Genomic DNA, 20515 nt, shown 5'->3' with positions numbered 1-20515 from the left:
CTGTTTGGAATTCCCATGGACCTGAAAGGTCACCAAAATGGTCTATGTTGGTACATCCTTTGAAGATGGGCAGCCGACTAGAGAGAAAGTCTAAACCTGGGAGTTTCTTAGCTTGAGTAGCAGAAAAAAAAAGTTAGACATTAGAATATCAAGGATTCTGTCTTCTCTTATGAAATCTAACACAGAAACAAGGAATGGGGCACCATTTTGGGAGTTCTTTGTGAGGTTGTCCAGGTGGAAGAGACATCAGGGTCCATTGGTCCAGTTAACATTTCTTCCCTCTTCTGTCCTGAAGGTCTTCAGAGTTCTCTCTCTGTTTAGCTAAACAACCCCAAATGTTTTCAGTTCTTTCTCCGGATGTGGTTTTTAAGCTTCTTCACTATCTTGGTTATTCATTTGAGGATGCATCTCCAGTGTTTATATGACGGTGGTTTATTCATTTATACTAGGAGGTACTGCTTTGCTAAGAATCCTCCAGCCAGAGTCAAAGTGGCTTCCAGGGGTAGAGAGGCCATTCATCACGTAGGGTCAGATTTCTAACAGCTGGCTATGCTCTGCTGTTTGCAGAGATGATATGACCCTAGTGAGGTTTAGTTCTCAGTCTTGCCTTTTCTACACCTCTGAGACATAAACACTATTTATCTCCCACCTCCTCCTCTCTTGTACTGCCCACTTTTGAGTTGAGTTCTTCTTTCTATGTAATGCCAAGTGTGGGCTGTTACTTAATAAACATCACTATTTATAAAGCCTGAATATGCCTTTTGGGAAATGGTGCCGGTGGGGCTGTACCTTTCCAATGGCTGGCATCCCTGTGGCAGCACACCACCAAGTGTAAGGTGTGACCTAGACAAGCTGGATTTTACCTCGGTAAGGACCCATGTGTGATGGGCAGTCCCACCTCTGGCTTATTTTACCTACTCCAACAGAGGCAGCGGAGTGTGGTGGGTCCTCTTCGTCTTACCAAGTGTGGCAGGTTTAGCTCACACCAACCACCCTTCTGAATTCTGATGTCCTTGTGTTTGCATTTTGTCCAACCTGTCTGCATTTCTGGGTTTTACTTTTCCCTGGTAACTTTTTCACGAATCAAATTCTCTGTGGCTATTTCTCCCGTAAATCCATGATGGGGAAGGAAACCAGCTTGTAATTTTTTGTTCTGGCTTCATTCGTGAGACCTGGTAATTTCACAATGTCTGTCTGTGGAATGGTCAGCTGATGGGAAAAATGAAAGAAAGATTCGGCTGTCCTTGAACACCCATCTCCTGGACTCCCTTTGTCTCTTCTAGCTACTTTGGGGGAGACCCTTGGCTTCATAAGAGCTCATACATCTCCAGGATCAAAAACAAACCTCCAAACTGGGAGTGGTGATTGCCAGTTTCCTTTGGTGACAGCATTTTAGTCTTGTCTCTAAGACAAAATGTATGGGAAGAGTGATCTATTTGGCTCCTGGTTTCGGAGGGTTAGATCCATCTTCAGTTCGATCCCTTAGGAAATGACGTCACAGCCAACCAGGAAGCAGAAGGCCGGACAGGAAGTGGCCAAAGACAGTGCAACCTGAGGATATGTTCCTATGAGCTATGATCTATGCCTTCTATCTCATTCCTACCTCCTTGAAATTCCCACAGCCTCCTAAAATAATGTCGAGTCTGGGGACCAAATACTGAAACAAGGTCCTCTATGGGACAGTTCATATTCAGTTCGTGATGGAATCCATGATGGCCTACCATATGCTCTCTTAGTTCCATTCTGTAATACGTCTTTCAAGTCATGATGACTCTTCCAGCTTCCCTTCAGCCTCTCATGTCTAGCCACTGCGTGTGTCCACGATAGATTTACTATCACTGTCCTTGCCATCTTAGAATCCAAAACACGCCTGTCCCGCAGGTGACTTGACATGAGGCCATACTTAAGCTCAGCATTTAGTCTTAATGTGCTTTAGAACCGACACCGATTCTCCTAAACAGCTCATGTACCCTTCAGAGTGCTCTCAATGTTAAACTTTCTTGCAAAACATGCGTTTCTCCAAATGTCAAAGATTCCCTTCCTAACTCTCCTGACATTATGTAGTTAAGGCTGTGTGGTTCCTGCAGGTCACGGCAATGGAAGACTGAAATTTGGGCTTTTAGCCCGTATTAATAAATATATTTATTTAGGACAGGTCTGAACAGAAGTGAATTTTCAAAGGCTTTGCAAAGTGCTTTGTGCACAGTGGGGCTAAACAAACATAGCTGTCTGTGTGAGCTTTCTCTCTCTCTCTCTCTCTCTCTCTCTCTCTCTCTCTCTCTCTCTCTCTCTCTCTCTCTCTCTCCATGCCTCTCTCTCCCCCATATGGGTAGGTAGTGCTAATTTCTTTCATTCCTAAAAATTCCTGGCCTGTGCCTTGTCTAGCATGTTCTTTCTGTGAGTCTCCTCCACCACTTATATCTTTAATAATTTATACTATATAGTTTTATACTTTTGAATCCTTTTGTCAATAGCCACCCCTTTTCTTGATAAATCCACCACTACTGGATAACACACAAATGTTGAAGGGATACCTCTAGTAAATTATAACTCCAGCCTGTATTTAAAAAAAAAAAAAAAGTCATCTGAGTTGGTTGTTTCTGTAGTCATTAGGGGAAATGTTGGTGAAATAGAAAAAAAGTCGTGATTGCTGATTTTCTTTCCACGTCTCGGTATATCCTCTGGCATTTACTCTGGTGCATCTGTGTAGATGCGCAGCGATTGGTACTCAGATGGACTCCTCCCCCATGCCCGCCCCAATCAAAATGTACTCTTTGGGAGCCCACCCCCGTACTGGATTTTATAAAGAATGATGTAACTATAGCTTTGTGACGCAATCCACGTTTATCTGGCCAGGGAGTGACTCTCTGTTGAGGTGCTTCAAACTTTGACGACTTACTGTTGGTCTTTCCAATGGTTCCTGGTTCTCACATGCCACGCTCTGTGCTCTTCCATAGCTGTTTATGCATTGGCAGAGGGGAATCTCTGGATCCCTGCACACAGGGACTGTTAAACCCAGCCTGCACTTTTTCCTTATCTAACCCTGTCCCTGCCGGTGTAAACTTCAAACCTGACCACTCTCCACCCTCCCAAATTCTCCAAAGCGCTTTTGACTCGCTTCTGCCTCTCTACTGTAGGAATGCCCCTTTGGACAGCTGTATGTGGGAGAATTCTCCTTCCTGCAACCCTTGGTCTTTTGAGTTCTCAATCATTTACCTCACCTGATTGGGCTCTGATCATGTGGAGTATAGTCTCTACCGCCTTGCCAAGCACCTAAGTGTGTGCAGATGCTTCTGCCTTATCGTCCCAGGAACTATCTGAGCTCTGCAAGGTTGGGCCCCCCGACTTCAAAGCTGTATCTAGCAGGCTGAGCAAACATTTGGCTTTTATAATCAGCCCCTCCTGAAATCTCTCCTTTCAGTCCACCTGAGCGGTCTATGTACAGTCAAAGGTTCATTTGATTTTGTTACTGCACTTCCCGACACACCCTGCCGTGGGGTGGGGGTAGGGGGCTGAGGGGCAAGGGGAGGGCTATCTCATGGGGGTATTTTGCTGCAAACTTTTGGGAAAGGGAGGATAATTAGTAATCAAGGATCTGTCGCTCATTCTGGAAAAACTTGTTGTTGAGAGCTCTTAAACGCCATCCAGGCCATCTGAGGATCAGTGGTGGCATTAATGTGTGTGTGTGTGTGTGTGTGTGTGTGTGTGTGTGTGACAAACTTTACATATTAATACTGGCACTTGTTAATGTCCCTATTTCTCAAGGGAATATTTATCTTGCTACAGTTTTACAGCAGGGACATAAAGGGTTCAGGTTAGTAAACAAGTCCAGACTGAACTTGCTCTGCATTATCTTTTTTTTTTTTTTTTTTAATTGGCAGCTAGTGTGTACGTAACCTGCTTTTATTTATTTATTTTTCGTTTTAGGTGGCAGGTTATTAAGGAGATGGCTTTAGCTGCTCATGTAATGTTTCTTTTCCTAGGCAACTGGCCCCTTGTAATTCTCAGCTCCCTTAAAATGGTTACTTGCTAATGGTTGAAGAACACAGGCCCCACCTTCCAACAACCCAGTCAATTGCTTTGGCTCACAAAGAAGTCATTCTATTAGGCCCTGCTGAAACAAAGCTCTGGGCCTGGCCTATTCTCTCCATAAGAAATAAAACATTGTTTTCATAGTAATGCCGATAATAAGGGAGAGTTCAAAGCAGGATGGAAACATATACTTTTCTACTAGAAAAAAAAAAAAAAACCTTCTGGTTACCTGGCTAATTTACCTATCATGTGATGGCTGTGTGTATAAATACAGGCTTTTCAACATATGGAATCTGCGTGCCTTTCATCCTTTTCTTAGTCTGTTGTTTAAAAATGACAATGTCCATTTCGTTCCCATTGTTCTGTATCTGTGTTTTCCATCAAAGATTTGGCAGAATAGGCAGATACAAAGTATCGTCTTTCCGAGAACTGTGCCCAACCTTCTCCTCCCCGCTGTCCCTCCCTGTGTAGATTTAAAAAGCCAGACTGCTATGGCATTCTTTGTTTCACACAATATAAGGTCCTGACATTTTAAGTGCACCTTGATTGCTTATCTGGAAAGCAAGGTCAACAATATGGGTGTCACGGGGCTGAGGGAGGATCTGGTTAGACCTCTGTGTTGCCGGCACCAGCACACAGTAGGTGCAATTAGCTAATGATACCAGTTTCCTTTTGTGTTTTCTTACTTTGAAACTGCAGTTTCCTCCCCTCTCCCCAAGGCCAGCAGAAGGTTTTTAGTAAAAAGTATGTGAAGACATATTAATTGGTAACAGCAGTGAGCAGTTTAATTCTTAACTCCCAGACACCAGGTTATCTATTACAAGGCATTGAGACAGACTCGGGACTGCATGAGCCATACCGGACTCTAAGGGCCACAGAAAACCTTCAGAGTTCTTTTGAAGTGCTTTTTAATATGTTTTGAATCTTCTGATTCTAAAATTTACCCAAGTAGGCGTTGCCCTGCCAGCCACCTGCCTTGACCTTTCTCTGACCTCTCTTTGATCTGAATGAGCAGCGGGTCCTCCTTGGTCAGGATCCTAAGCGTACTCACTTATCACTGAGTGTTTCTCCGAGAGAGAACAGACAGTTCCTGGGCTTTAGTGGATCTTTGTATGGGTTACTGTGAGAATAAGCTTGTGGGCTAGTGGCGAGACACAGTTGCAGCAGAAAATCTCGCATCTGGGCTGGAGAGATGGCTCAGCGGTTAAGAGCACTGACTGTTCTTCCAAAGGTCCTGAGTTCAAATCCCAGCAACCACTTGGTGGCTCACAACCATCCCTAATGAGATCTCATGCCCTCTTCTGGTGTGTCTGAAAACAGCTACAGTGTATTTACATATAATAAATAAATAAATCTTAAAAAAAAAAAAGAAAGAAAGAAAATCTCACATCCATGAGATGTTTTGGGGGTGCTGTTGAAATCAGAGGGGACGAGCAAGAATTCTCAATGTTAGAATAACCTGTCTGGGGCCATGGTAGCAAACGCCTCAAAGTTTTGAGGGCATTGCACAATAGGGGCGTGTCTTACTTAGGTGCAGTTCTGTGTAGTGTATGCAAAATTCTCCAGAAGAGACTTTTTCTGCGGTTACCTCTTCAGGGGACCACCATGGTCTCATGGGATTCTGTACTCAAGGCAGGGTGTCGAAAAGACAAAGGAAGGGCTGAAGGCTGAGCTGGGAAACTGTGCAGTAGGCTAGTGTCATTTCTATACCTCACTTATACTTAAGTATGTGTTTTGTGTCTATGTCTTACTTCAAGGGCATGGAGGGGTCCTAGAATCTTCTTGGAAGAAATGGAGTTGGATGATAGGATTACTAATCTCTCGGCCATGCATTTAGGATAATGATGGATCATAAAGTCTCAGGGTAGAAAAGAACCACAGCTTTCCTAGTAACGAGAGGCTAACTAAGTCTTATTTCCTAGTAACGAGAGGCTAACTAGGTCTTATTTCCTAGTAACGAGAGGCTAACTAACTAGGTCTTATTTCCAATGTCTACACCGTCTTATATGTCCTCCACAGTAAACCCTACTGGTTGACGTTTTATTATTTTTCAATGACTGAAATTCACAACTTTATAAAAGAGGCCGATTTTATCTTCACTCCATCACTTTATAGGAAATCGTAGGCCAGAGAGATGGCTCAGTGGTTAGGAGCACTGACTGCTCTTCCAGAGGTCCTGAGTTCAATTCCCAGCAACCACATGGTGGCTCACAACCATTTGTAATGATATCGGAAGCCCTCTTCTGGTGTGTCTGAAGACAGCCACAGTATACTCATATACATTAAATAAATCTTTGGGGAAAAAAACCCATTACTTTCTGTAAATTAAATCTGAATGCACAGATAAGCCGTGGTGTTCACTGCTAACATTATCCTGCTTCCATTCTTATTTGTTTTTTTGTTGTTGTTGTTGTTTGTTTGTTTGTTTTGAGACAGGATTTCTCTGTGTAGCCCTGGCTATCCTGGAACTCACTCTGTAGATCAGGCTGACCTCAAACTCAGAAATCTACCTGCCTCTGCTTCCCAAGTGCTGGGATTAAAGGTATGTGCCACCACTGCCCGGCTCATCCTTCTAATAAACTCACACAGAATGGATCAAACATCCCCAACTCTCATTGGTATTTCAATTATTTGAAAAGAATTCAGCTTTTCTTTTACTGCCCTCTTTGACCTGTGGGGAACAAATTCCACCCCTTTCCCCTCCCTCAGAACTTCCCGGTGGCCTTCGCCTGAGGAGTTGCCTCTATCAGTCTTAAATCACAACCGCTTTAGTGTCTCCTTAAGGGACAGGTAGGGAAGGATTAGCTGCAAATGAGTGCGCCAAGGAAGACCTTGGGTCAGGGCTATCCTGGGCTACCTAGTGAAAGAGTATCAGAAAACTGAAAGAAAATGCAACTTCAGTCTGTTTCCCAGTACTTTTATATTTCACCCAACGTTTTTTAAAAAAAAAGCAACAACTTTTCCCCTGTTCTCTACTCTGGTTCCTTGCGGAAGCAGCACGCTGGTCACGGGAGGTGGTCGCTGTCTCCCTGTGTGTATGGTCTGCATTCATTGGTCAGAAGGCCGAGAGCCTTGCTTTCCCGCTTCATTTTGCAGCTCTCTTTGTACGTGTTGAACAGGAGGAGCCAAACATTTCGTGACTCCCGTGGAACAGGATTGTGAATGTGGAAAAAAAAAAAAGGTTCCAAAAGACGTAGCATCCCAGTGAATTATTTAATTTACCTCGAATGTATCCTGACATGTGATCTTTTGTAGTCCAGGATGACCTTGAACCCGGAGCCTTTTCCTTCTGACTTCGGAGTGCTGAACTGACCATGTGTGCTGCCTCGCCTGACTTCCTCTAAATCTTAAATTAAAAGCTAGAGCAGCCTGTTGTCGTCGTTGTTGTTGTTGTTGTTGTTGTTGTTGTTGTTACAGGAGACTACATATCACTGTAACTGTTGAACCTTTAGAGTACAGATTAGATATGCTGGCAATGAAAAACATTCCAATCCCATGCCCCGGCTTCCAAAAACACAGCCTAAAAAATACAAAAAAAAAAAAAATACATCTCACTAATAATTTTATATTGAGCCCACGTTGAAACAACGTTGTAAATTAATTTTACTAATGCTTCGTGCCAGCTCTTTTGACCTGTTCCATTTTTGATGATCTTAGGGAACCGCTTCAAAGTTGTGTGACTGGGCTAAGAGAGGTTTGGACAGGAGAGATGTTTAGCAGTCCAGGCTTTAATTTTGAGGCAGAAACAGCATTTTTTATGAGGCTCAGGCACCGCTCACTCTGGGGGAAGGGTCTCATGGCGGAGTACAGCAGACAGGTACAGTCGTAAGGCAGCCTTTAGTCAGACTGTAATCGTGAAAGAAGAATCCGTAAAACACGTCCTGTCAGTAAGCAAATGTATCAGTGCTTAGAGCAAGAGTCGTGAGCCGAATCTCTCTGTAGTGGTCTCATGTACACGATGGTTTACTGAGTAGGACTAACATCCCGTATCCCATGCGTCCCTTTTACTGTAAGTATATTGCTATTGGTGGAGGGTGCCATGGTCTTTTCTGACTTGGATTTTATTAAAGGGGCGTGGACTTGGGTCTGGCTCCTCACCCCGGCCAGCGAGGGGTGGAGCTAAGTGGTAGAGGGCTTTCATAGCACACCCAAGGTTCCAGGTTTGCCCTGCTCTTTGGAATAAATAAATAAAAACAAATTTGAGAAATATCGTGATGTTTCCTATCAAGAACTGGCAGAGGCAACACATAACTATTCGTTTCTCTGTGAACAGCTCAGACTCTGGAGAGTCCACTGAGATGCAGAGACGATAATAGTTTAGCTTAAGGCTCTTTTGTGATTTATTCATTTGGATTGGGGCGGGGGTAGGTTGATGCAAAACTATGAGATTTCTCATGCTGATGTGAGTTCTGGCAACAAATGGCTATCCGTTCCACCTCAAGGCGCCAGGCCTTTCATCTTCTCATTGGGTGTCCCTGGCTTATCACAGAAATATTTTCATATTATATTCTTAGAGTGTAGCCTACGAGCCAAAAAGAGAGTTGGCAATTTTAAATCACAAATTTAAACTTTTTTCATGAAATGTCGACTCTCTGCCTAGTTCCACTATTCATGGTCTCAGATGGAGACAATGTGGTTAATCAAGCCAGTTCATATAAGACAATGTCTCCCCGAGGCAGTGCTAGTGGTAAAGTTCATGGAAGCATGGGATTCTCCTTGGGCAGAACTCTCTGGATGAATAAGATTTCTATCACACCGCTGTACCGAGAGTGGCAGCAGGAAAAGACCGGAATCTATAGTACAGATACTGAAGTCAGAATGGAGAGAATAGTAGCCGTCCTTACTCCACGTCTGAAAACAAATATGTGCAGAGCAAGCAAGATGGCGGCAGGATGGCATAGCTGGTGAAGGAAGTCTGAAGACAGGAGTTCGATCCCTGGGTCCTGATCAAGGGGATACAGAGGAAATTTGCTCCATAAACTTGTCCTCAAATCTCCATAGTCACATGCTGCCTCTATGTCACAACCTGATAATACATATATGCATATGTGCATACTATTCAATACTGTAGTATAGAGTATGTATATGTGCATATATATATATACGCATATATATATTAGAAAACTATAACTTAGCCTATAGAGCAAGTGTCTGCATGTCCTTCTGGAATGGAACCCAAATCCTGGGTCCTTAATTAAGAACTGATATATAGATTTTCATGGGATGTGATCCTTTTCCAAACTTGAGTCTAGAGTTCCTTATAGAAAGTGTAATCTGTGTTTTCTTGGGAAGTCAATGGTAGTGTTCACTCAACTCTGGAAGGTATCTGTAATGGTTCTGTTTTACAAAAATACTGTAAATCAGCTAAACCTGTCTTGGAAAAACTCCTCGGGCATCTCAGCTAAGTCCCTTTTAAAAAAAACTTCCCAGCAGCCCGTGCAGATACAATGGCGGAGTACAGCCAGCCGTCAGCCAGCCCTCGTGAGTGTCTCCTTTAGAGAGTGGCTCCGGCACTTTGAGGAGTTAATGAACATTGAGTGTAGGTTGACAATATTCACCTGCTGCCTCCCCATGCCAGTGCTCACACACTTGACAAGGACTGCTGGATTGACTTCCTCTAAACATAGGAAACCACCATTCACTTAAGAACAAACCCAAAGACATGTCTAGGCAGAAGGCAAGGTGTGCCTTCCCGTCTCATTTATTTATTTCCAGTGGAAGACACTGTCAGCAGGAAGAGCTAACGCTGCTCCACTCTCCCAAGTCTGGATCTACATGTGATGACCACGTTGTCGTTGTCTCCTCGGCTCTTTTGCTTTAGAATGTCGGAAGGGGTCTTCCTGTCATGGCGAGCCTTTGAAAATACCTTTTTAGCAGAGTACTGTTTGCTGTGGACATCTAATTTCTATGGCTTAATTTTAATATGTCAGGTTTCATAAGCCAAGGCCCACTTACATGTTTCTTGGGAGCGCTTTTTCCTCTTCTGATGGGACTATGTTTATTATGGGACGCAATATCATGTTTAATACTCGAATTATAAAGCAGTGAGGTTTTGACTTACGTAGGGAGGTCTGCATGTTGTTTTTTTCTTGAAATTTGACTTGTTTCCTGTGAGCTCGTGACAAGAAACCTTTTGTTTCCTCTCCTTTTCCTTTTTTTCTCTTCTCTCTTTTCCTTCTTTTTTTTTTTTTTTTCCCTCACATCAGGGTTGATCTGTCTTTGACTCAATTAAAATCCTTTCAAGGAAAGGAATGAGCATCAGCCCCCACCCCTTTATTCCTTTAAAACAAATTTCAAAACATATATGTGAGCATCTGTGTGTGTGTATGTGAATGTGTATATATGAAAGAGTATATATGAGCGTGTGTGTATGTGTGTGTGTAAGTATGAATGTATGAGTGAATGCATGAGTGGGTGTGTAAGAATATATGTAAGTGTAAATGTACACATGAGTGTGTTTGAGAGCATGTGTGAGCGAGTGTATCGGTATCAATACATAGGTCTGTTTGAGTGTGTGCTAATGTGTGTCTGTGTGTGAGTGTGTAAGTATGTATTTAAGTGTGTGAATGTACACATGAGTATGTAAGTGAATGTGTTTGAGTGTGTGTGTTTGAGTTGTGTATGAATATGTGTGTGATCATGTGTGTATGTGAAGAGTTTCTTAGGAATATGTGTGTGATCATGTGTGTATGTGAAGAGTGAGACTTAGTATATGTGCCATGGCACATGTTTAGAGGTGAGAGGACAACTCTATGGGGCCGGTTTTCTTCTACGTTTGCATAGGTACCAGGAATTTAATCAGGTCACCAGGCCTTGTGACAAACTTTCCTGAACATGCCCCTATCCCTGCGCTACCTCCTGTACCTTTTAAGTGAGCACACTGCTCTGAAGCGGTGGCTCCCAGTGTGTGTCACGGGAAGGCATGAATGCCTGTATTTAAATCTTGCACTTGGAGGTGAAATAATGTAATGGTAGCAGCTCAGAAGTCTGGGTGGCTCAGACTTGAGCCCGGAGTCCTCCTTTTCTGTCTCCATGACCTTCAGCGAGTTGCAGAGCTTGAATTTTGTCACCCATAAAACGATTCTGCCTTTGTGAGGTATCATCGTAGGATCTAACGGCATGCTAAGTTTCATATGCTCAGGAGGATTGTCAGGCTCAGTATAGGGTTTGGTGAAGAGTAACAAGTGCTGTCAAAAGCTGGGGTCTTAGGTTGGGAAATCCTAGAATCCCATCATTTCTAAACCAGCCTCACAATCCTTTGTGATATTAGTGACTGGCAATTCTATTACTAATTTCCTTTATGTAAATTGCTCATTTTACTTAAATGATTATATTAAATGGGAAACTCTACATTACAGCTGTCAATAGAAAAAAAAAAATCCAGGTCATTTTCCATAATTAATGGTAAAGATAAATAGATATGGCTATCCCTGCACCACATAAGATTGACAGGTATAGATTACATCTCTGTCAGTGTGATAGAATATTTGATAATTTAAAAAAAAAAGCACTTTTTCAGGGGGAAAGAGTTTATTTGGCCTTCTTTCAAACCGGATATAGAGTTCATCAAGATGGGAGAAGGCGTGGCAGCAAGAGTGTGTGGCCAAAGTGGTAGGCAGGAAACAGGGAGATCACATTTCATCCCCACACAGGAAGCAGAGAGCCAGAACAGGAAGTGAGGTAAGGCTATAAAATTTCAAAGCCCATCCGCCAGTGATGACCCTCCTCTAGGAAGGCTCTGCCTCTTAAAGGTTCTATAATCTTCCAAACAGTGCCAACTACTGGGAAGCACCTGTTCAAACACAGATGCCCCTGGAACATCATTTCATATGCAGATCATGACTCTGGGTACCACTGATGTCTCTGTCTCTGTCTCTCTGTTTTTTTTGTTTTGTTTTCTTTTTGTTTTGTTTTTGAGGCTTTTCTCCTGCACAAAATCCCAGCCTAGGTTGTTGATAGCGATGAAGGGCACAGGCAAGCCTTCAGCAGCAAGCCATTCACTCTGTATTCAGAGATTCTCACCGGTACCAAGTGGATCTATAACTTCAGAGGCCTAACTTTAGGTGGGAAGGTTAAAAACAAACAACATGCAAGCATGCATTTAACTCTTTGTGGGTTAGTTTTGTTATACCTTAAGGACCAGAAGGCTAGATGCTGTAGAAACAGCGAAAAGGGAATCTTACTTTCTTAATATCTGCACTTTTATAGCTCAGTTCGTACCCAGCTCCTGACTGCGACTAGGAAATAGAAAAATCTGGAACTCTAGACTGTTTACGTCTTGGAGTGGGTAAAGGCTAATCGTTGTGGTTACCTGTTGTGGTTTGAATGTGAAGTGTTTCCACACAGCCTCAAATGTAAAACATTGGGCTGCCCACTGGTCCGTTATTTTGGAACATTCTGTAAACTTTTTAGTAGCTAGAATCTAGTGGGAGGAAATCTCATGTTACTAGGGCAAATCGTTGAAGGCTATATCTCGCTCCTGCTTTCTTCCTTGTTCAATGCATCCCAAACATCACAGAATGAAGACCCCTTTTCCAGCCACACGGTCCTATTCTAGTGACACTCTGCCATAAGGATAGGGTCAGGGCATCATGGACTACAGCCACAGAAACCATGAGCCCACCTTAGTCCTTCCTCCTTGAAGACTGTTCATTTCAGATACTTCATTTTGCTTGTGCAGGGGTAATTACAGCTACTGCATGACCTTGAAAATACTAGTCCTAGCTATCATTTATTTCTACACAATTTTGCTAGCCAAAGGGTCACTTGCTGTCCTCGAATTCCCAAAATTGGCTGCATTAGAACAACTTACTTGCCTAAGTGTGGGGCTTAAGCTAAGCAGAAGGAAATAAACACAGATTTAGACACAAGGATACTTTAGCAGCACACACACAATACAAGTGAGGCTCACTTTTGCAAACACTCCTATTGCATAATGGATAAAAGTACAAGGCCCATTGAAAGTAGCCTCAAGGTCCTGCTGTTCCCACTGGTTATTTAAGCACACTGAGCATGCTTTAGGAAGCTTGTTTAGGACTCAGCAGAGAACGTTGGTAGTCGGAGCATGACCTGTGGTTTGAGAAATAGATGTAGATGCATTTGCCAGACATTTGGACTCTAGTATTGTTCTGAAGTCAAATCTTTAATTTGACTGTGTGCCTCTTGTTATCTAGTAAAAGTAAAATACGTGCCAGCCAAGCATACCATTATGGACTTAAAACAAATGAATACAGCTATTCTAACGTTAAGGGAGTCATTAGAAGAATGTACTGGAACACAACTTTTCATGTCCACGATCAAGATGCCAAATCCATTGAATCAGAGTTACCCACGTCTCGCCGCCAAAAAAAAAAAAAAAAAAAAAAAAAAATGACGTATGACCTTAGAGGGAATGGTTGATAATTATAACTTACACGGCTGTGCATAAACGCACGGGGCGGAGTGGAAGGATCTGGTGACACCACAAGAAACCACTCGAGAAGCTGGTGCAGCTTCTAACGTTTGCAGGATCATGAGTGATACATGCACTTTGGTAACATTAGCCTTCTTTTTGGTGTATTCAGGAGGTGGGGTTAGCCGATGACTGCATTTTTGCTAAAAGTAAAAAAAAAAAAAAAAAAAAGGCACAACCCTTTTCATTAGAGCCAAGGAGAGGTTTGGATGAGGTTCTCTGCTTGCACAGCGCATCATTACCTCACGAAGTAGAAGGCAGGCTTAATTGAAATCATCCCTTCCTGTCTCCCTCTTCATTCTTAGAGTTCTCAATGAGTTCTCTGTCAGTGTGAGTGGACTGTGTGGCAGAGCCTTGGGCCTCATTCTCAGATTAGCTGCTTTGATTCCGTATCCCCATCTAAAAAATTAAACACTACACATTGTCTTGAATTCTTTATTATCTCTACTTGTTACATCCTGGTCTGTTATCAAGAAGATAGGAAAAGGAGCAACGGCCCGTCCTGGCCTATTGATCTTGACATGAGCCTCACAGCAAGGGTGGCCTGTCACTGAGGTGGCAAGTTCAAGACCGTGGCCAGAACCTAGGACATCATAATCTTGCCTCAGGTAAAGATCCAGACAGGCAGGCACTCTCTAAGCTAGAGTCACTACCTATAGGTCAGCTTGGTAGGACATCTCTTATTCGAATAAGGGGCAAGGTAATTCCTTGTAATGCCTATGAGTTCTCCAGAATGTCCCCCAGAAAGTAATACATGCTAAGTGTTGCTTTGTTTTTACAACTGCTTCCTGTGCCTTGGCTTCACTCCCTGGGGATGTCAGGGGACATCAAACCGCCTTAAGCCCCTTCTGCACACAGGTACTATATGGGAATATGTGACATGCACACAATACTGGAAGCAAAATGACCTATGACCTGTGCAGCCAACAACAGCTTTGGTGGCATTCCTAGTGGTCGGTTAACAGAGCGTACATGCCAGGATTCTTGTGACTGTTGTCAAAAACACTTTGAGGATCTACTCCAGGGGCGTTCGACTTTTGCTGGTTTGTGTACCTCCCCCATCACTGTCAGACTTGCATCCTTCCTGGTTTTGCAATCTGAGTTCAAAGTAGATTCCGGTTTGCAGACTAACCAATGTGGTGAAGGTAAGGTAGGAGGCCAAGAAGGCTGTAGAAGCAGCACACCTGTGGAGGTCACAAGGACAGAACCACACCTGGGGAGTGTTGGTGTGTGTCAGGAACTAACCCTTCAGTGGCTGGACCCCATCTCTCAAGAAAGCAGCAGAGAGCCCCGCCTGGAGGACATGGGGGCAGAGGCTGTTTAATGACCTGCACTGAAGCCTTTGCACTGTGAGGTCCTACCAGTGTGGACCAGAGGAAGGGCAGTCCTCGCTGCAAGCCTGTCGTCCCTGAGTGAACGCAGGAGGCCGCGTCTGTCGAGAATCTGTATGTAGTTTAACTGGAATCCCACTCCATAATGCTTAAGTGAATGGTGCTCTTCATGTGTGCTGCCTAAAAATAGTTTCCTCTGTGGTGGGAGCAGAGTTTCACGTTTATACGAGCATCTGGCCTATGGAATCCAGTACTCTATTCTTTAAATAGCTTCACCCGGCTCTGGAGTACTCGGCCTTGAAAGTGTCTCCCAGCCAAACACCTTGTTTACACAACCCTGTTTAAATATAAACAAGCTCCCCCTTTGAAAATGCAGAACAGTAATTTGGGAATCAATTATGCTTTAGGGTTATCTTTTTGGTGTATGTGTGTGTGTGGGGGGGTAGTAGGGGTGGCTGCTGAAAATATTTAAACTGCATCCATTCAGTAAGGTATTTCTGAATTATCTACTGTATTTAAAGTTTAGGATTTTCCTGAATTTGATTCCTACAAATGTAAATCATGTGTGAGCTTGGAGTCTCTTTTAGATCATCATATGTAAATCTAGTTAAAAAATGAAAGTTTTGGGAGATGAAAAATTCATACCACTACTAATACCCAACAATAATAGAAACATAATCCTATGTCCAGTTCACCTCTCTACCAGAGACGTTTTTGGGGCCGGAAATCATTTGGCAGCAGGCAATGAATGTACTTTTATTAGTCTTAGGGGGGGTACTAGTGGTTAGTCCTCACGAAGAAAAACGTGAAAGCGACAGATTGAAAGGTAAACATTACAAATGGATGGCTAATGGTTAGCTTTTACAGTCCAAAGGGGCAGTGTTTTTTTTTTTTTTTTTAAATACTTTTATGACCTTTGCCCAGCCTCTACTGAAAGATACTGTATAACCACAGTTACACATTTCAAGTCTATACTTCCTTTGAACATCCTTCTTCAAAGATAATAGGAAATAGTCCCACAGAGGGAGAGAGGGTGAGGGAGAAGGGTGGGAAAGAGGAGGAAGAAAGAGATTGCTTTATCAATTTATATGGTTTTTAATGTTATACTAAAAGAGCAGAAGAGGCTTTAAAATCTAATTCGTGGACCCACAGCATGTGGTATAATAATGACACCTCAGGAACCCCAAGCTCCCGCCTCAGCTGTCCTGAAAATTAACACATGTTCAATCACTCCCAGGATCGTTCAGTCCTTCACTGTTGAAAGGCAGTCTAGATGTGTGTCTCTGGGAAGTAAATGGCTTCTATGCATATAGGTCAATTTGAGAAGGGGTCGGGGGAGAAGAGGCAGGCAGGGGTAGATGAGGAGGGAAGGAAGGAGGAAAAGAAGGAGGAAGAGGAAGAGGAGGAGGAAGATGACTTGTTTTCTGTAAATACAACTAAAATGGTTTCTTGGACTCTAGTTTTACAGCTTACGTTAACTTAAAAAAACAAACAAAGGCAGCAGCATTTTAATCTTTTAGGAGCATATGAAGTATTTGTAGATTAACTTTTTTTGGTTTTTTTTTTTGTTCTGTAAAGAAATGAATGTCAACAGAACACTGGTCACAAAGTTGTCAACATTTGTCTGTGTTTAAAGAAGCAGAATCATTCAGGCTTGTTGTTTTGTTTTTTTTTTTTCCTTTTGTTTTGTTTTGTTTTGTTTGTTTTGTGGCCATCATCTCAAAGTGGTTGGCCAGAGGTTGTTTTTCATGGCCTACCAAAATAAATGCTCCCACTGAACTGGAGTTATGCATATTCTCTGCTAAACATTGAAATGTCTTCATTTAGAGACCATTTCCATTTTCACCAGCGGAACATTTTTAGATGATAATCTAATTTCCTTCTAAATCATCTTCAAAATAGTTTTCCTGCTGTGAATATCATCAGTTTGTATTGCAGAAAGTGGTGACAGGGAAAGGGCTAAAAGTCACTCGTGGTCCCCAAGTCCAGAAACTAGCACTGTCAAAAGTTCAATTCCAGCCTGCTGGATTTCCCAGGATAGAGGTGTTCCTGGCTGGAGCAATGCATTGTTGTTTTCAGAACAGCTTTGGGGCAACAGGAAATAATGAGGCCATTTAAGACACATGTTGATTTCATATTACAGCAAACAATGACAACCAAAGCATAGAAACTATGTGTTTTCCCTTTTCCATACTTGGTTACCAAGTGGTGGTGGTGATGGTGATAGTGGTGATGGTGATGGTGGTGTATGCATACCTTCCTGTGTATGGATACACATGTAGAGGGTACAGGTGCACATGCACTTGGAGGCCCAAGGTTGATGTTCAGAATCATCCTTTTTCATCTTATTCCTCAGGGCAGGTTCTCTTAGTGAAACCCAGAACTGGCCTATATGCCTAGAGTCACTTGCCAGCTTGCTCTTAGAATCCCCTGTCTCTGCATGCTTGGGGAAGAATTGCAACTGGGCCATGCCCACCAGGCATTTACTTAGGTTCTGAAGATCCAATACCAATCCTCATATTTGGACAGCAAGCTCTCTAAGTGCTAAGCCATATTCCCAGTTCTGTAAAAATCTATTTTAAAAAGCTAGGCCTGGATTTTCTTTCTCAGAGCCATTATTTTTCCTGGAGTCCCTAGCTCCTTGTCTAACATTCCCATACCCTTAAAACTACAAAGAACTCCAAAATTCAATCTGGTTCCATTTTATACCCAGCACAACTATCCTTAATTGCTCTCCCAGAAATGCCTTCCTACATTTACACAACTAGAGGGTTTCTTTTCACAGACTCTTAACTTTATTAATTTCATATTGATTTTATTTATTTACTGATTGATTTTTTTGAGACAGGATTTTATGTAACCTAGGTAGCTTCAACCTCACTATATAGTGGAAGATGACCTATATTTATTTATTTTGTGCCTCTATCTCTTGAATGCTGCAGCTTATAGGTGTACTTCATCATGCCTTGTTTATGCAGTGGTGGGGATAGAACCCAGGGATTCATGCATGTCAGACACATGCTCTACAAACTGAACCACCTCACTAGTCATATTAGATCAAATTCAGTAAAATAGCCCTACCTCTCTAACACTTAATGCTCTCAGGAGTTCTTGAGATCTTTGTAGAATCCTCTAATGTGTAGACTAAATGCCTCTGCTGTTCTCAACTGAGGTTCTTCTGCACATGCCCTTTCTATGTAGGCGATTCAGTTTCTTAATGTTCACTGTCAAAATACCATCTGCAGGCCCTGCATGTTATCTGACCCGTGTGGCATGGTAAAAGCTATTCTATCTTGTGTCCATTTGCCAACCATGTCTCAAAGTTTCTCAGTAGCAGCACTCTCCGTTGGCTCATATAAGAATTATAGTGAACTAGAGACATCAGCTTTCACAAAAACAAAGTGTAAACTGCATTTTCTTTTATTAGATTTAGTACTATTAGCTTCGGGCCATTCTTCAGTCTTTTAAGAGCTTTTTGTCTTTGACCGCATGCATTTAGATTCTATCTGCCAACCATGTTGTTTGCAAGTTTGAAAACTCTCCTAGATTTTTACTCAATCAAGTTGATTAACACAGCAACTACCGCACACAGTTGGCTGGTGTCATTTCCATGGTACTCCATTTCTATTTGAATATCTTCCTAAGGTTTGTCTTCCTAACTCAAGTCCAAATATCTTAGAGGAAGCTTTAGTTACCAGGTCAATAAGTATTTGTATCATGCAGGGCGCACAGCTCCGAGCCAATCTGAGTAAATCCATTGGTGTTGGTGAACTGTACCTCTGCCTTACTTACTGCACCACCTCAATGTTCTGTATCCAAGCAAAGAAGAAAGCCTGGTGTGAGGCAGCGCCATGAACCCCAATAGGCTTGGCACATAGCACTGGGGACACAGCTGAGCCATGAGAGCATGCGCTGCTCTGGTTCAGTAACCAGCACCCCTGCCAGACAGCTCACAATTTCCTGTAACTACAGCTCCAGGGAGTCCAACTCCCTCTTCTGAACTCCATGGGCACTTGCATCATGTGTGCACACTCACCCACAAACATACACATGTATTTTTTTTTTTTTTTTTTTTGGTTTTTTGAGACAGGGTTTCTCTGTATAGCCCTGGCTGTCCTGGAACTCACTTTGTAGACCAGGCTGGCCTCGAACTCAGAAATCTGCCTGCCTCTGCCTCCCAAGTGCTGGGATTAAAGGCGTGAGCCACCATGCCTGGCTACACATGTAATTTTAAAGGAAATTTTTTTTTTTGAAAAAAAAAAGATTTTTTTATTTATCTTTATAAATTCACCTAATGTTACCCAACAACAATAAATTTACCATGGCAAGATGATATATCCACACACACATATAAGTGGGGAACCTGACATTCTTGTCCATTCTATTTCATTTCTTAACAAAACAAAACAAAACAAAGTTCCCAGTTACGGTTCCCCTCACAGGATTTGAAGTCCTACTATGAGCTTCAACTATCCTGTTTGAAACTCTGACCTCTATGGAATCAGGCAGCCCCATGTCTTCTTTCTGGGCAAGTGCTAGCTGTTTGTGAGTCAAACGTTAACTGATTACCACTCACATTCCCTCAACCCTGTAGCGACCCAGGCAGAATTGGCATTTGTTTTCTAAAGGCTTAGACCCTTCTGAGATTCCCCAGGTTCCACGGTGGTGGTGAACCGACATCTGAGCTCTTTTGTTTACCTAGCTCAAAATATTGCTGAGTGTTATTAAGCTACCCGTGTCTGAAGGAGAAAGGCAGTCCATCTGTAGTACAGTGCATGCCCTTGAGTTTTCAAACCCCACGGCAGGCCGGCTCTTCCCGTATGCTGAGTTTCAAAGGGGTCCATTTTGTAGGCGTGGTCTGAATGTGGAGATTCCTCCTCATAGAGGAGGAGCACTTGTTTCCCTGCCTCTATGCCCTGAACCTCATAGAAACGGCTTTCAACATCCCAAAGATAGAGGGAAGCTTCTATTTATAGGCTTTGTGTGGTTCCTTGAGTTTTAACCAAAGTTAAAAAAAAAAAAAAAAAAAAAAAGAACAATAATAAATCGCCTTTGAGTTTCTGCCCGTAGAACTGTTTACTTAGCATTTTCTGTAAAACAGGAGATCTTCTCTCCTCACAAGAATGACTGCATGTGGATTGCCTGCGAGACTTGAAATGATTTCTAATCTTGTCCCAACTGTCTACTGCTCTATAAATGAAATGTTTCATTTTCAAAGAGACAGCGACAGTTTTCCTGAAGATGGCCCCTTTAGGCACAAAGTATTCTGCTCTGTGTTTTCCAAGAGAGCAATGGCATTGTTACTTTTACTGGAAAAATGGATTTTCAGCAACTCTTAACCTGCGTACATCTTAGCAGGGCCTTTGTTTCCATGAAGTTGTTTGTAAGATTCTTTCTTTGATTCACAAACTCTTAAGGGTTGCCATTTTTGTAGGATGGTCAAATGGGACAGTGGCCATATGGAGAAAGAATTGAACTTGGAATATGTAATATATGTGTGTGTGTGTATTATACTATACATAGTATTGGATATATATTACATATATATAATATAATATAGTATTAGAGTAAGAAATGTCTCCCACAGTGTTTTCTTTTTTTTTTTTTTTTTTTCGGTTTTTTTCGAGACAGGGTTTCTCTGTGTAGCCCTGGCTGTCCTGGAACTCACTCTGTAGACCAGGCTGGCCTCGAACTCAGAAAT

The 20515-nt window shown here is 42.5% G+C and overlaps 1 protein-coding gene across 5 annotated transcripts in view; it reads left to right on the top strand.

Annotated features, from left to right (window-relative positions):
- The window catches only part of Arid5b (AT-rich interaction domain 5B), a 180929-nt gene that overhangs the window by 40752 nt on the left and 119662 nt on the right, over nucleotides 1-20515 (top strand). Inside the window, exon 1 of one of the 5 annotated variants that reach the window (XM_029542687.1) lies at nucleotides 14460-14928. The exons of the other annotated variants lie outside the window; for them this stretch is intronic. The gene's annotated coding sequence lies outside the window, so the exon portion shown is untranslated. Of the gene's footprint in view, nucleotides 1-14459; nucleotides 14929-20515 lie in introns of those variants that run through there. 5 annotated transcript variants of the gene reach the window in all.

The sequence above is a fragment of the Mus pahari genome, chromosome 9 (genome assembly GCF_900095145.1).
Source record: "Mus pahari chromosome 9, PAHARI_EIJ_v1.1, whole genome shotgun sequence".
In the NCBI taxonomy this organism is placed as follows: domain Eukaryota; kingdom Metazoa; phylum Chordata; class Mammalia; order Rodentia; family Muridae; genus Mus; species Mus pahari.
This window is presented reverse-complemented; position numbering and strand designations above follow the sequence as displayed.